Source organism: Balearica regulorum, chromosome 14, assembly GCF_011004875.1.
Source record: "Balearica regulorum gibbericeps isolate bBalReg1 chromosome 14, bBalReg1.pri, whole genome shotgun sequence".
NCBI classification, from domain to species: domain Eukaryota; kingdom Metazoa; phylum Chordata; class Aves; order Gruiformes; family Gruidae; genus Balearica; species Balearica regulorum.
The window spans coordinates 2,052,067-2,068,339 of NC_046197.1; positions in this window are offsets into that span (position 1 = coordinate 2,052,067).

A 16,273-nucleotide genomic window follows, 5' to 3' on the forward strand; every position below is an offset into this window, starting at 1 on the left:
TTGGGCTTTCCAGACCTGTGCCCATTGTTCAGTTGCTGCCCCCTCCAAGCTGTGGAACATCCAAAAATCCTGGGAAAATAGCCATATTTCTTTTTTTACTGGACAATAGTTCTGTTGAGGTGAAGATGTGCAAGGAAATCCTCATGTGGGATAATAAGAGAGCAGTGAAGCAAGGCAGACTTGTACTGGCTGAGGGTGTCACCCTATCACAGAAATCACTACTGCACAAGGGGGATTTTCAGCAGCAGAAACTGGGGAAAATCCTGTTCTGAACAATACAGACGGTGCTATCATATCTCCCAGCAATATTAGCCAAAAATTAGGGACAAGGTGAAGAGATGCTAAAGAATAAGAAATTCCATAAAAAGCCCCTCCATTTCTACAAGTGGAAAAAAAAATATATGCAAAGATTAAATGCCAGTTTGAAGAGGCATTCATACGTACTTCAAGGAACAGCTCCAATACAGAAAACAAGAAAAGAACATTTCTGAGAACTTCAATTAAGTACAAGGTAACTTGGAATCATTCCCATCCGTTCCTTAAATTTTCCAGACTATCTTTTCTCTTTTATTTTATGTACAGCTCTCAGAAAGGCTTTGCTACATGAAAGATACTTTTTGTCTCCTTTGTTCAAATGTATAAATTTGCCTACGAAAATTAGAAATATCATCAACAGTGAGAAATAATTTATTTGTAAAAGGAACTAACTTTTGTTTGAACTGGAGCTGGGAATTGAGATAATGTCTATGAATATGTGGAATGAATAGATGGAAGTATCTGAATTTATGGAAATACATGAATTCTCCTTTGCTGATAGAAAATTACAGTCAGGGCCCATTGCAAGCCAAATTAATATTCAACATAATCTCATTCCCACACAGGAACGCAAAGAGACAATTGATCTTGTTTCCACTAAAATCAATGGGAAAAACTCACCGAGTAGGTCTTTCAACAGAGGAGCGCAGCCAGCATGACACCTGAGCTAACGCAGATTCACACCTTCTGCCTGTGTCCAAGAAGCTTTGTTACTTCTCGGATTAGATTTGAATTTATGATCCCACGCCAGGTCCTTATTTTTCTGCTTTAAGTCACATACATAAAGCTCCATGGGAGCATCAGTAATTATGCTTATCACCCAGAGGTCACCTTTTTAGATGTATTTTCTAGATCTTCAATCTCCCTCTAAAGTAAGATGTTTTTCTTAATCAAGGTTGCCATGAGAGGCTCAGCACTTGCAGTCTCGCATGGAGGAATATTAGGGCTACCAGACATTATTTTTTATTTCTCTTTCAAATGCATTGATTTTTTATCTATTTTATTCCAAGAAGGAGCTGTGGCACCTATTTTACATTCAGAGTCTGCCTCAGGAGTTGTAATAACTTGAAGCACTGGATGCTCAAGCCAATGTATAGCTGGAGCAGAGTTAGATTCTGGCTGGTCCTGCCAGCTCAATGTCTTCAGCATCTGCTGAGAAAAGGGAAGAACGTGGCATCTCGCAGCCTCCTGGGACAGCTGGGTGGTTAAGCCCAGAAGTCAGTGTCTCTGGGCAGATATGGGGGATGATCAGCATTCCTCCCCAACAGGGCTGCTGTTGCTGATTTATTAATGTAGTGGTTAAAATCAAACCAGCACGGGAGAGTATCTAAGTCAGCTACAGCCACAACAGACATCCTAAAGGCAGGCAACTTTTTCCCTTGATGTATGAGCAATCTCCACATCTCAGAACAGAACCCAAACTGTGTAACCCAGAGGAAAAAGAAGCTTGACAAAGATTACACCATTTGACTTCTGCGTGGTAGAGAGTTACGCTTGCATAAGAGGCAGAGAGGAGAGTGGGGCTTTTCTGAATCGGACAATGATGCTTGCACAGGGACAAATCAATTTAGAAACTACTTGCAATGACCCAGGATTACAAAACAAACAATGACAGTCACTTGCAAACTCACAGCAGCCTCTCATCCCAGCTGCAAAACACTCTGTGCGTGGTCACGGGAAGAGCCTGCTGCTGGCAAATCTTTATTCTCATGTCTGAGGTGCTCTGTGTGGGGCCAGCAGCTGGGCAGAAATCTCAATACAGATATAATAAAGCAAAACAGTGCCAGGAAAAAGATAGTGCTTAAAGTGCCAGCTTCATTGTTTAGGGAAAGTCAGGCTGGGATAAGACACTAAAATACCAGCTTCTTCTTTTCCCAATCTTTTCTACCAGGCACAGTTTGGCCATGGCTCTCTGAGTAAGCAGTACCTGCTGGGTTTCAGGACTCTCTTGCTGGAGTAGGAGGCTGGTTTGGCGTGCCAAGGGGATGTGCCTCCTGCCTGGTTATCCAGCAGTGCCTGGGTGGTGGATGGGTACCCATAGGAAACTGCAGATGGGCCTTATGGATGCCACAGTAAAGAAGGGGTAACTCTAGGGAAAGTATCCAAGCTTTAAAAAAAAAAAAAAAGGAAGAAAGGAAAACTTGGGTTCCCCTAGAGCTTGAGAAAAAGGAAAAGAGCAGGAGCTTGGAACAGGCACCAGAGGGAAAGCAGACCTGCAGTGAGAGTGGGGAGCTGGGATCAAAAGCAAGCTCCATCGGTCACTACCAATGTACACTTTATCTCAACATTACTTAGAGACCAGTGGCTTTGGAAAAGAAACCACAAGTAGTTAACCTTGATCTGCTAATGGGTCAGCTCAGCTGAGAGCATTGGTTTTACTGATAGAGATTATGTGAAGAGTATAACAACCAATACAGACAGAAGTGGTTGAAAATGCTGAAAAATGTTATACGGATGATCTGAAAGTAAGTTTATGATGGGTAAATAGTGACGGAAATGTTCATTATGGCTGGAACCAGGGAGCTGGCACTGCGGCTGTCAAACCTGATGTAGATGTGGCAGGGATCTGTGAAGGGGGTGCATTTAGGAGGTGCCCCCCTTCTGCCAAGATCACACCAGTGCTGCCTCCACCAGTGCAGGTCCTGAAGCCAGACAGTCCCAGTCTTCACACTTCAAAGAAGGGGGGATCAAGGTCTTCCGTGGCATGGTATGTCCGCTCCAGAACCTCAGAACAAACGCAGAGACAGGTTGCAAGGAGCAACATGTACCAAAGCCTTCAAAGTCTTACTCAAATGAACATTTCAAGTTTTGCACAGGGTGTATTAGAAGCCAGCCCAGGATGGGTGCAATGTGCTTCAGGAACTATCTTCTGCAGCATGCCTGGGGACACTGAGCAGCCTAAAGGCTAATGAGCATCTCTGCAACCCTCCCGTTAGCTAGGCCAGAAGTCGAGAGCACTATGCCTTAGACTAAAGACATTGAACAAGAGCAACTGAGGGAGAGAGGATGTTCTCCTGACACAAGGGAGACTACCAGAGTTTTGATAACTACTAAAGACAAGACTTCTGAATAGAAGGACCAGTGGTCTGGACCACCGTGATCATCCTTATGCTGCGCTGTTGGGGAGATGGGGAAGACATGTTGGGATGCTGATAATAACAACCACAGTGGCATATTCTGGGTGAAAAAAGAAACCTTTAAGGATCTCCTGCAGCTTTTGGGGCACAAATGTTCAGAAATCCTCTTTGGTAAGTAGTGAGACTGTCCACACGATAATGTGCCTGGCATCTCGGTGACAGACTTGTCTTGATGAGGGCAAACGGTCGAGTTTGAGACAGGCGGTACCAATGCACACATCAACGCACTTCTCTTACATCTGTTCCCAAGTACATCTTCTCTTACATCTGGTCCCTTTAAGCTGATCAGAGAGAATTCTGTCCTTGCCCTTGCTGCATCTTGACCTGTTCAGATGAAAGTAAAGGTGTAAATCTGTATCTGTGCAGGTGCTAACTTGGGGTTTGGCAAATTGCACTGACTCACTTGCAGTACCTGATTGAGGGGCTGCTGAGGTAGCTCTCATTTCTCATGAGGCTACAAGATAAAATATCACTCCATATTCCAGCTTTCCTCCACTCTCCTCCAACGTGCCACTAAGTGGTATGGGAGGCAGAAAAATATGACATCATTTTTCTTTAAAAAGGGCATAAGGAACTGGAGACAAGTAAGTGTGCTTTCTGTGACAGGCAAATCGGAAGAAACTGTAATATACAACAGAATTAACAGGAGCCTAGGTAGATCTGGATATATTGGGGAAGAGTCAACATGGCTTCTCCAGGGGAAGTCATATCTCATAAATCTATTAGATTTCTTTGAAGGTGTCAACACAGGTCCAGGCAAGGATTAGCTGGCTGCCGTAGTTAAATTGCATTTTCCAAAAGTTACATTCAAGGTCTCTCACAAAAGGCACTTGGAGACACTACAATGTTATGGAGTATGAGAGGAAGCCCTCTCACAGATTTGTAAGTGTTTAAAAACATGTAAGCAAAGGAAGGATAGATGATCAGTGTTCGTGTTGGCCAAAGACCAGTCACCAGGTCCTGTGGAGGCCTCTCCTGGGATCTGTACCGTGCAACACTCATCAATGATCCGGAAAAGTGGTGAATAATGAAGTGACAGTGTTTGCCTATGCGACAAAATTATTCAGGATCATGAAATCTAACACTGACAGTGAAAAGCTCTGGAGGATCTTCTGAGACTGAGTTACTGACAATAAAACAGAAGATGAAATTCAGTGTAAATAAATGTAAGGTAATGTCAGTGAAGGTGAAAAAAATCCAGAATGACAAACAAGTTTAAACAGACAACGATTAGCTCTGAATTAGCTACCACCACTCATCAAAAAATGCATAGAACACTGTGGAAGGCACCTTGGGAAAGCTGTGCAGACCTGTGTCTGGGTCAAAAAGCAAGGAGGACATTAGGTATCACAGGAGAGAGAGGTACCAGTACAGGAATGGTCACCATAACCAGCATGGAGATCCGCAGTCCTTCTGTATTTTGAATACTCAGTGTATGTCTGATCCTGCTTCTCATAAAGGACACAGTAAAAACAAAAAATAAACAGTGAAAAGGCTGATCCCAGTGACGTTCCTGATGCTGAGAGACTGAACAGGCCAAGGTTAGGAACATGGAAGTTTATTCCAAGTGTTTTGGAGAAAGAAAATTGGAGTTGGTGACTCCCTGTTTCTGGCATTAAAATAAGAAACGAAAGTATCCAGAAGCAGATTTAAAATGATGACCTGGAAACATGTTTTCTGCACAGGGATTCATGCACATCAAAGACATGTGGTATGTTCAAGGTGGACAGGTCTGCCAGTGGCATAGACACAGCAGTCCAGCTGCAACCAGCAGCTCACAATGCTCCACGAACTGCTGGATGCCGCTGTGCCAGAAGCACTCGCTGCTGCACTGGTTTTTGCGCACTTTGCTGTAGTTTGTGTTTCAGGCAGAACACCAGGCTTTGGTCTGTCCCAGTGCGGTTGTTTTGCTGTCCTCGTGGTGATGGGCCCAGGACCCTTTGATGGGTGTCCAAGGTTAAGCCACAGCAAAACCCACTTGCAGGTCACCGTGCCTAAAATGAGGGGTCTTTGGGCTCCGAGAGGGCAGCTCAAATGCTCTTCTGTATTCGTCACCCAAAGCAGAGCTGTAGCCCATCTGGCCTCAGCAGAAGTGCTGTAGCAATCTGCTTCAAGTTCAAATCTAATACAGAGTGAGAGAATGCAGCTGAGGAGCGCAGCAATGGAAACATGTACTTTTCTCCTGCACATAAGGCGAATAGGAAAAGAAATAATGTATTTTTTATAAAGACCAGAATTATTCAAACATAAATGTGTTAGAGGGGCTAGGACAATAGACAAAACCTCAGAGGAGTAGGTGACAGCGAGTGCTGTAGAACACTGAAAGGATGCACAATGAGAGGCCACCTTTGCTGCCCCATCTCTGGATGCCAGGAAGGAGGGAGCACTGCCAGTCCTGCTCACCGCTGAATTGCAAAGTGCTCATTTCTCTTCAGGATGCTGAGGTAGCACTCAGCTCCCCTATGTTTGGCTCTCCTGTATGCAGTGTGTAATTCCTTCCTTTCTTCTTTTTTTCCGGAGAGACACAATTAGAAATAACCCGTCAGAGTGAAATAACCAAACCTCACATTCTGTCTAAAAGTCTATTTCAAGAAGAAAGAAGATTGCGTGTGAAGAAAACGCTCACCAGTGAGGTTCGACATCAAAAGAATATTTTGCATGGACTAAATAGAAGTATTCATTTTTCATACATGCACAGATTCGCACTGACACCAGTTAGACTTTCATACGAGCACACTTTGTTTACTTAAAAGCTTGAAGGAAGGGAAAGTGTCACAAATGCTCATGTAAGCCTGCATGTGCACCAATCGGACACATCCAGCATGGCTGTTTGTACAAGCAAAGATCTCCCAATAGGCCAAGAAGCTTTCGCATAAGTCATCTGCCCAATCATTTAAGAGAATGAATAATTCATAGAAAGGCAAATGTGTTCACAAGAAATTCGTATGAAGAGCTAGGAGCTAAGTTCGAGGAATGTATATGCTGTTCACTGTCCCTGTGAACCTGAACATGCTTTTCCTTGGCTCCTGACTTTCACAAACCTGGAGCAATTCTGAAGCTCCATCCCTCACAACATCACTGGTTGTCACCCATCCCAAGCTGCTTGTCCACCCCTGTGCCTGTCCCAACAGATTAAACCCACAGTGTCTCCCACAAGCAGTCGTGCTAGTTAGTGTGAGACATCTAAATTACTTAATGGGAGTAATTTAATTTCTTCTTTCTTAAGGCTGGTGATGGAGGCACAGAACTGGTTTCTTGAGCTGTACAGATCAAAGCCTTTTGTCTGTCTGCATCCAGAGTACGTCCATGCTCTGCCCTGTGGTTTCTCCAGCTGTGAAATGGTGAGGAAGACACTGAGCAACTGGAAAGCTTTTTTTGATATCTAGGTGGAATGTGGGCTTTTTTTCAGACAAGCTCTGCTTCTTACCCCCAGTCCTATTTGAAGCTGAAAGTGGTGGGGTAGTGGTGGGACAGAGGCAGATGTTCTCCCTGTAGTGCTGGATCTACATTCTCCTGCCCCAAGCCCTTACCTCCAGCACCACCAGCAGAGGTAAAGGGGCTCTATCAGTGTCCCCAAATCCAGAGAAACAGCTTTTAGGAGAGAGATGACAGGGAACAGCAGTCAGCCAGGAACCCTTGTGTTCTCAGGCATCCTTGATACCTTCAGTCACATCTTTTGGAGGAAAACTGTTTGGTTGTGGGGTTGGTTGTTTTTCCTGGATTGGTTTTTTTTCCCCTCCAGTTTTTGGCACAGCAGAACCAGCCCAATTCTCTTTAGTCTTGCAGGAGATGCAAAATATAAATAGGAGCAAAAGGTTTCCTATAAATATATATCTGTCCTCAAAAAATTTGCCGTGCAGCCTCAAGTAATATTGCACACTCAGCTATCAATTCTGTTTTCTAGGACCCACTTACAGGTTCATTCCTAAATCTTTTGAGAAAGTATTGCCAGGGGAAGTGTGTTGATCCTGCAGCTGCCCAGATCCCCAGGCAGCAACCATGTCTGGAAATCAAAACTGCCTTTCTGCTAAGGAAATTCTCGCATCAAAAGATGTAAGCACATCTAGAACATTTCAGACCCAGTCCTATCCTTGGACTGCAGGAGAAAATTACACCCTTTACCCTGCCCCAGGGCAATGATCTTCACCAGTTTAAAAGCTGCACTGGTCCCACTGTCCATCTGCACGACCGGCTGCTGATGCACCGTGCGCATACTTCTCCCTCCATGTCTAGTCCCCAGTGTTCGGAAACACTGATTACACTGAGAGCTGATGAAATATGATTACATTTTTCTCTTCATTAAACATGATATAGAATCATAATTCACACATATAAAATTGTTTTATTCCTTTTTCCTGTTTGCTTTGGAATTATTTCATAGTCTTGACAATGTAGGTTTAGCAATGCTGTCTCTTCTGCAGAGCCAGTCAGCCGCCAGTACCCTGCAATTTTAATGATCTAATCCGACAGCTAGCATGCTTTAATTTAAAGTTTTATTAACGACTGCTTTCTACCCTCAAAGACTATATTAAAATTTGTTAATGGAATTGGAGATTATAAATGCCCCACTGCAAGGCCCACTTGTGCTGTTCTGCACCACCCCCTTTAGAATTCAGAGCAATCCTATTAACTCTTCTTTATGTTTTGTATAGGTCATTTTGATTGCAGTTTTTTGTGTACTTCCCTTATGAGATAGCGTTCCACGGATCTAAGCATTTGAAAGAATATAATTTTACAAAAGATCACATATTTCAGATTCATTATCCTTCAATAGTGAGCCTAAAATTTAATATCTTTGACTTATTGCAAAATTTTTGAGTCTAGTGGGGGACTGGAAATGAATTCCACGGGCAGTGTCAGACTGTGACAGAAATGACAGAATCCACCCCAACCACTGTTGAAAGAGTAGAGGAAGAAGAGGGAGGAGGATGCAAGGACATGTGCCATTCACAGGCATAAAGTTTCACGATCAGGACAACCAGTTGTTCTCTACATGCTTGGAAGTGTGAAGCCCTTTGCACAAAACACAGCGCTTTTTCACGTGCCCCGTTTCCATGTGAAGGTTGCCTCTGTTAGCCAGGTCTTTTAATGGGCATCTTGAGATGCTTCGCTAGGTCTCCCAGACTGCACTTGTGCATCAGGGCCCCACGTTCAATGTGCCATGAAAGGGATCCCCCACACCCATTATTAATTTTATTTAAGGAGTCAGTAAAAGCATCACCAGTCTCCAAATCTCCACAGAACCCAGCACCAATGGTTATTGTTTGCAGCATGTCTCAGGAAATGCACTATTAATCATTCGTTGTATAGACTTAATTTCTCACAATTCTCCCCTCTTTATTTTCTGTTGCTATTGTTCCTTTCTCCTGCTTAAACATTTCAGCCACCCAGTGAAAAGGCAGAAACAACATCAGGTTCTCAAGAAACCAAACAATCAATCAGTTCACCAGCTTCACAATGGGACTCAACGGGAGCAGTAGGGCAGCTGCCTGTTGTTTGAATATCACTCACCCGAAAGGCTTGGCCAGTGTACAGAAAAAGCAGTTATTCACAGGAAAAAGAGGTAGGTGAAGGACACAGAGGGGGATTTCTAAGTGGAAATTTTTACATTAGCGATATTTACACTTGAGCTACTCATCTGGTCTCCTTTTACAGCTGATGAAAAGACATTGAAATGTAGGGTGCAACTCATCCTACGCATTTGAAATATCAACCTTAGGACAAAAAGAACCAGCCATGTGTGAAGTGCCCATTTCTCCCCAGCCTCCCCTAAAAATAGCCTGAACAGCTGAGAAGGGTACAGTGTAGACCTCTAAAGTTAGGGAAAACATACTTGCCACTCTGTAAGGAGTGCCATTATCAGATTCCCACGGAAAGGGTTTTCCCAGCTGGCAGGTAAATCCTACTGCCCCAATTCCTAGGTGCTCCAAGCTCTGTATGCCAACTGAGTGCAATCAGTGGCAGGGAAGAGCACTGGACTAGGTGGAACATCTGAGAGCACCGTACAACCCCTCTTAGAGCAGATCAATATAATCTATTGTTAGCCTACCTCCTGTTTGGCTGTGACAGCCCATGGTGCCAAACAAATCAGTGCTGCTGGTGGGTAGTCAGTTCTTCTCCATCTGCACTTCCTCAACTTCATACTCATCATCCTTCATACTGTCTTTCTTCACTCAAGCTCTTTATACTGCTGAAGAGTTACCCTACCACTGTGGTATTCACATAGTCAGTCCTTGGGTGGCTTTTTCCTGTCCCCACCTCTCCACCACCAAGGCTCTTGTAATGCATAGCAATAGACTCCAAGCCCCCCCTCATTTCCCCCTTTTTCTTCTGAAATCCCTCTAAACTGTCAACAGCTGTGCAGCATGAAGCCTCCAAACCACCTGTGACAAGGGTGAGGTTCCTGTCAGTGAGGCACCCTCCACTTGGGAATGCTCACATTGCTTAGGGGGTAGTATTTCCCCATCCCTAGGTCCTGATCAAACTATGCTCTGCACAAAGTCAGGTAAACCTTCCTCTGGTTGCCTGTGCTTAGCCCACTCTTGGTTTCACTCAAGCTATTTGCCATGGGGATGTGAAGCCAGTGTACGTGGTAGAAGTGTAGAGAAAAATCACCTGGACCTGATGCCCTGGCACAGGGTGCCCAGAGAAGCTGTGGCTGCCCCTGGGTCCCTGGAAGTGTTGAAGGCCAGGTTGGATGGGGCTTTGGGCAACCTGGGCTAGTGGAGGGTGTCCCTGCCCATGGCAGAGGGGTTGGGACTGGGTGATCTCTGAGGTCCCTTCCAACCCAAACCAGTCTGTGATTCTGTGATCTCTGTATCTTGACGCTATGTGACCTGAAATCAAGGACACTGAAACGCTCAGTGGCGGGACATACAGTGAGTTGGGTATTTCTCGCTCTCAATGACCTAATGCTCCTGCAGGTTGTTTCTTGTTGCCGGATCCTCCCCAGCCCTTGCAGTCCTGTGCATGCGTTTCATCGCTGTTGGATCCATCCCATTCCTGTGACCATGCCCCTTTGGGCTGGGAGCCTGGTACACGCTCAGGAAAGATGGAGCAGCTCACCACGTCAGGAGCACGGCTCACCAGACTCTGCATCCTGGCTTGCACATGCCAGAACTCGTGTTCTGATTTAATGCTCTCACCCACACCTAACAGGCTACATTAAATGGGTATATTTGTTTTGTTTGCCGGGTCCTTCTACACCACCCGACCAGATCATGGAAACAATAGCACATGACTGCAGAATTCAAGTCAGGATGATGTGAATTGTGTTCACGCAGTTCAGAATTTATCTTTTGTGAATATTTGTGTGTTAAAGTTACAGATTTGCTTTTTCACCATATTTGCAGTAGCACTGCTCAAATATTTGTGGAGACTGAACACAGCCTAATTGAAATTCAGTTGAATTCAAATTAATATTCATGGCTTCCCCCCCCCCCCCCCCTTCATTTGGCTCTAAATGGAAGCAGCTTCCTGCTGTGGAAGGGGCAGCTGTAAGCTGGTAGACTCCTGTAAGGGTGAAAAGTTTGGCAATCCAATTTGAATTTCTTGAAGCAGCCACACACTGGATGTCACTGCTATCTCCATCGTTTGCATGTATTGACAGGCAGGTCTTGAGCTCAATCAGTTTATGCCTGTGTCGGGTGGGTGCTGATTGCTGGAGATTTGCAGCACCTCACTCTGCATCGCTGCTCGCACCACCTGCTCCTTCCTCCTTGGCACCCAGCTCCCGTCACGGTGACGGTGCCCTCTGTGCCATTGATCACTCCAGCTCGCAGCTCGGTGCCTTTGCAAAGCTGCCCTCCAAGCAGCAGCCAGCCTCCCGCTAATTTAGCTCCCATGAAAGGCATGAGCATCAACACAGAGCGGCTGGGACTTCTCCAGGAGGGAAGGGCAGAGATTTGTGGCTCTGTGGAAGTGGAGAGGGATTTGGGGACATTGCTTTTTCGTGGCTGTGCAGGAGCAGGGCTGAGCTCACAGAGACCCCAAGCCCATCAATTGCTTTCATGACCATAGATTATGTGATTTCTGTTGAAGGTGAGCTGATATTTTTAGCAGAATGAGATGAAACCCCACACCTCTATAAAGCATCATTTCCAGACCTTATCCACTTTCCCGTGTCTAGTCAGACTGCTGCTCTCTGTCTGCCACTAAGGAAATCTTGCACGGGGAGATTAGAGATGCCTGGCACAGTAAAACCTTCTTCCAGTCACCCAGGAAACATAAGACATTTTTCTTCGTCTTTGGAAAAACATGGAAATTAAATTGGAAGCACCACATGGATGCAGCTCTACCCAGATAAACTCACAGACTGTCAGGATGCAGATGTTCCTGTGGACTATTACTGCTCACACGCCTTTCAGAGCATCCCAGGTAGTCTGAAAGTGCTTTTCATCAGGTATTTATGGTCCCCAGTAAAGCACTAAGATAGAAATATTACAAACTACACATTTAACAAGAAAAATACAGGAATGGCAAAAATACCTAGAGGCACTGCAATGCTTTGAAAGATCTTGGAATCATCTCAGATGATTTTTTCTGAAGATGGGCTTTTGCTACCGCTGACCCTGTATATAGTCACAAATACTGTTTGTTTTCCTCTTGTTTTTTAATTTTTTATAGGCCTCATGGCTGCAACACCTAAAGGAAAAGGAGGCAGGTGCAGGAGCAAGCCAGCTTTTCTCCTCAGGTACAGAATAGGCAGCAGACCTAAGGCAGGAGTCCTTGCAACAAAGAGACTTTATGACTCCCAAGCGCCATACCCCTTCCCTGCCTTAGCAAGGGGAAAAGCATAAGACAAATTTATCATGCCTCTAAATACCAGTGTAGCTGAACATGGATTTTAAAAAGTCACCGTAGTGCTCCAGCCCCAATCATGCGTCTGTGACATATCATCACCATAAATCACCGTTCGGGTTTCCCAAGCACCATGTTTGCATTTCCATACCTTAGCACATTGCTGGAGAATAACTGTAATGCCCTCAGGCTGTAAAACTCAACATTAAATGCCACAGTAGTGCAAAGGACATCTGGGGGGAAGGGATGCCCAGGATTTATAAAATACCCTTTTTCCAGTGCTGTGATTTTATAGCAAGGTTTCATGTTCGGGTGGAGAGTTTCCACTTGGGTTGTGTCTCATGAAAGTCATTGTCTAAACCAGAGCACAGGCACCGCTGGGCTGCATCAGCTGAGGGATCCCTCTGAGCCAGAAAATTCTCTCTGGCATCAAATGCTTCAGGAAAATGTGCAAGACCTCTAAAATAATTTTTTTAGAGATGGCTTATCACCAAAGAAACTTTCTTCTAACTCCTCAAACATCTGCACCCCTAGATTCAGGGCTAGGATGGTGGCAGCACTGCCGTGGTCAATTGTCACAAGCTGGAAGGAGGCAACGGTCCCAGGGAGAGCAATCATCTGGAATATGTGATCCTCTCACTAGGTGTGTGTGTCTGGCAATCTGGGCTTCCTCTGCAGCCAGAGACCTTTGGAGGAAGACTCCTATGGTCATGGGGTAATTCAGGCTAGAAGGGACCTCTGGGTGTCACCTAGCCTGACCCCATCCCACCTTTCTTAGATGCTGTCTTAGGGTGGAAGGAAATGTTATTTGAAGGCTCAGCAAGCTATCTTTTAGGAAGAAAACTTGAGGGGAATTGAATCATACCATGTACTGTTCCATAATATACGTGCACAAAGGTTTGAGCTGACAGCATGAGATCTGAGTAATTTTTCTGCCTCAATACATTTTCTATATTTCCACTTTAGCTAGTCTTCCTTCACCTCTGGGGAAATTTCTTAAAGGAGTGACAGGCAGAAGGTGCGAGACCTAGACATCTCCTAAGCTGCTGCCACCTGATCTCCACGATCCCCAAGTCCTGCAAATGGAAAGGGACCAAGATAGGGTAAAAGGCGTTAGCAAAGAGCAGTCCCAAGGTGAGATGGATCTTCCCGTGCCCATGTACCCTCAGCATCCCGAGGATGGACCACAGCCAGCAGGAGCTTCACCATCCTGCACGCACTGACCGCTTCACCTGTGTCTCTGGTACCAACACGAGGCTCACCAGGCAGCAGTTTCTGGATTTCTCGATGTTTCTTTACAAAATACAGGCACAGCAATTGCTGCTGCCCTCCGGCCCTCTGATCCCGCGCTTACTTTGGCAGCAAGATGAATACTGTTGCAGCTCACCCAGCAGCTCAGCCACTGTATTATTAGGTTTCTTCAAAACCCCTGAATGTCCCATCTAGACCTACTGACTTAATATTTTTTAAATTACCTATTTGCACCAGCGCCTCTTCATTTGATACCTTAATCCTTAATAGCAACTCACCTTTATTACCAGAAAAGAGCAAGTCAAGAGCAGTTTCTCCCAACATCCCCTGAGGTGAGAACTTATGAAATGAAATCATTTCACTTCTCAGCTGTGTCCTCATCTTCCTTAATTGTTCCCTTTAACTCCTGGGGAGCCAGCAGACCTGTCTTGTTCCTTTGCAGGCTTTCCTGTTCCTGGCAGACTTGAATTATCTATTGTTTGTTTCCATCCCTACCAAGTCTTGCTGTTTCTTGCTGGCTTCCTGTTTCCCCTCTTTCATGCTGTATTTTCTGCCCCTGTTTATTGACCTCATGAAGGCTGGATTTCCATTTTTTGCAGGACCATTGTGTGGCCCAAACACCTTCCTGAACCCTGCCATTTACCTGCCTTTGCTCCTGTCTTCCTCCCGTGCTCGCTGATCAGACCCAGGCGGGCAGTTTGAGCCCCTTTGGTATTGTCAGGTCCTGGTGTAGCTAAGCATATGCTGAAATCTCATTAATGGCAATTAAAGCTGAGCATGTGGTTAAGTACCTTGCAGAAGGTAGCTGTTTTGCTATGTCGTTCCTTACAGAGGATCCATGCCAAATTTTAGAATTTTAATCTCTTTACTTTCGACTCTTGATGCTGTCGGCCGGCTTCCTCATTTTGTTGAAGTCTCTCTGTCTAAAGGTTAGCATCACTGTGATAGGATTTGATCCTCTTCTTTCCCAAGGATGATGAACATAATTACATTCTTAACAAGTGAATTAAATTACAGCACGATTTCTCTAACAATGAGTGCTCTCCCCGCAATGTGCTGGAAGTGTCGCCGAGCTGTTCATGCGCAGGAGCCTGCCCCATGCTTCAGAATGAGTGAATTTTCTAAATTCTATTCCATGTGTTATTGGGAGTTTAAAAATTATGTCTTATTCATCTATTGATGACAGTGGCCTCTTGGGTGTAAATTGAAGCAATTACGAAGGATCATGCAAATTAATCAATTATTTTCAGATTATTACATTCAAGCAGTAGTCTTGCTCTTCGATTTAGTTAAACTCTGCCTCTGAGTCAATTTTCAAACCTCCAAATTAAGCTATTTATTAGCTAAGAAGATCTGGAAAAAAAGAGTTACGCTCATGAATTGAATGGCAGAACGGGTCATTTTAAAAAGGGTTTAACACATAAACTGCGATATATAAGAACATACAGAACTGCCGGTCCTGACCCCAGAGTGAGAGCGATGTTTGGGATCATGTAAAACACCGCAACGTAATCCCAGCTCCATGCACAAATCTCCGTGCAGCCACAACATCTTTGTTGCAATGCTTTAAGGGAGAGTCCCGATGCTGCTGGGAGGTGGGGGACAGAGGGGACACCAGGGGCCAAGGGGACATGCCACACTGGTATGGCGGTGGGACAGATGTCCTCTGCTCCTGCTCGCCTTGGGTGGACGTTTCGGGAATCAGCCCCGTCATCAGCTCTGGGGTTTCCTTTGCTGAAAGCCTGTGGAGAAGGTGGCACCAACCCCGCACCCCAGGGAGCCCCGGGCTGGAGATGGAACCCCCTCAGGTGTCACAGGCGCTCCTGTCCCAGCTCCTAGCTTCCCCTCTGTGGCTTTAATCCCTGCATTTGAAATTGTCCATCCATAATGGATTATCACGGCTCTTCCAGACTAGTTCAATTAATGCAAATACCGATGATAGCTAACAGGAAATAAAATGAGAATTAGGAGGCGAGCTGAGGGGCTCCTTGCCTGCAATCTCAGCCCTGTGGATGCTGTGCAGGCAGGGGCAGGCAGCGCTACATCCTGCCAGCACCAGCCGGGGAAGATGCCGGGGAGGCTCTGCCTGTGGCAGGGCAAAGCCCACCATGCTCCCGTCCTCTGCCCACCATTCAGGCAGAGGGGTTACAGGGTGGCTGGATACTTTTGAGTTTTAATTTAAGTGATTCTAAACCAGCTTTGGGTTTATAGCTAATAAGACATTAGTATGCTAATTAAATTATCCATGGAGTGTTATAAAGAGGCCTTCCTGAAGTTTAATGGCTGTGTAAAAGGTAACTCTACTTGTGATGTAATTAATTCATGGAACAATAAATGTATAATTAGATTCTTATTAATATCGGAGAGGCTTTTCCTGCATTAGGAATGAGGTGGGGGGACTGGTCATTTTTGCTTTTGACGTGGGAGAAAGGAGATGGCAGCTCCTGACTGCAAAGCCCCTCCATCCTTGGCAGCGTCCCTGCATCCACATCTTCTTCATCCTGGCCACCAGAGCCAGGCAAAGATTTTCTCCCTAAAAAAAGCTCCCAAAGCCCAAAGGCTTCCTCCTAGCATCACACGGGGCAAAAGGAAGCACCCACACGATGAGCTTTCCCATGCACGTTCTCCCAGGACTACTAGAAGGGACAATTCATTTTTTAAGAGCTGTGGGACAGGAGAGCTTCCTCAGAAAAAACAACCCTGCCCTGGACCTGAGCGACCAGCAAAAAAACCCCAGTGGCCCCTCTTTAAAAAGCAGGTCTTCCCCAGGG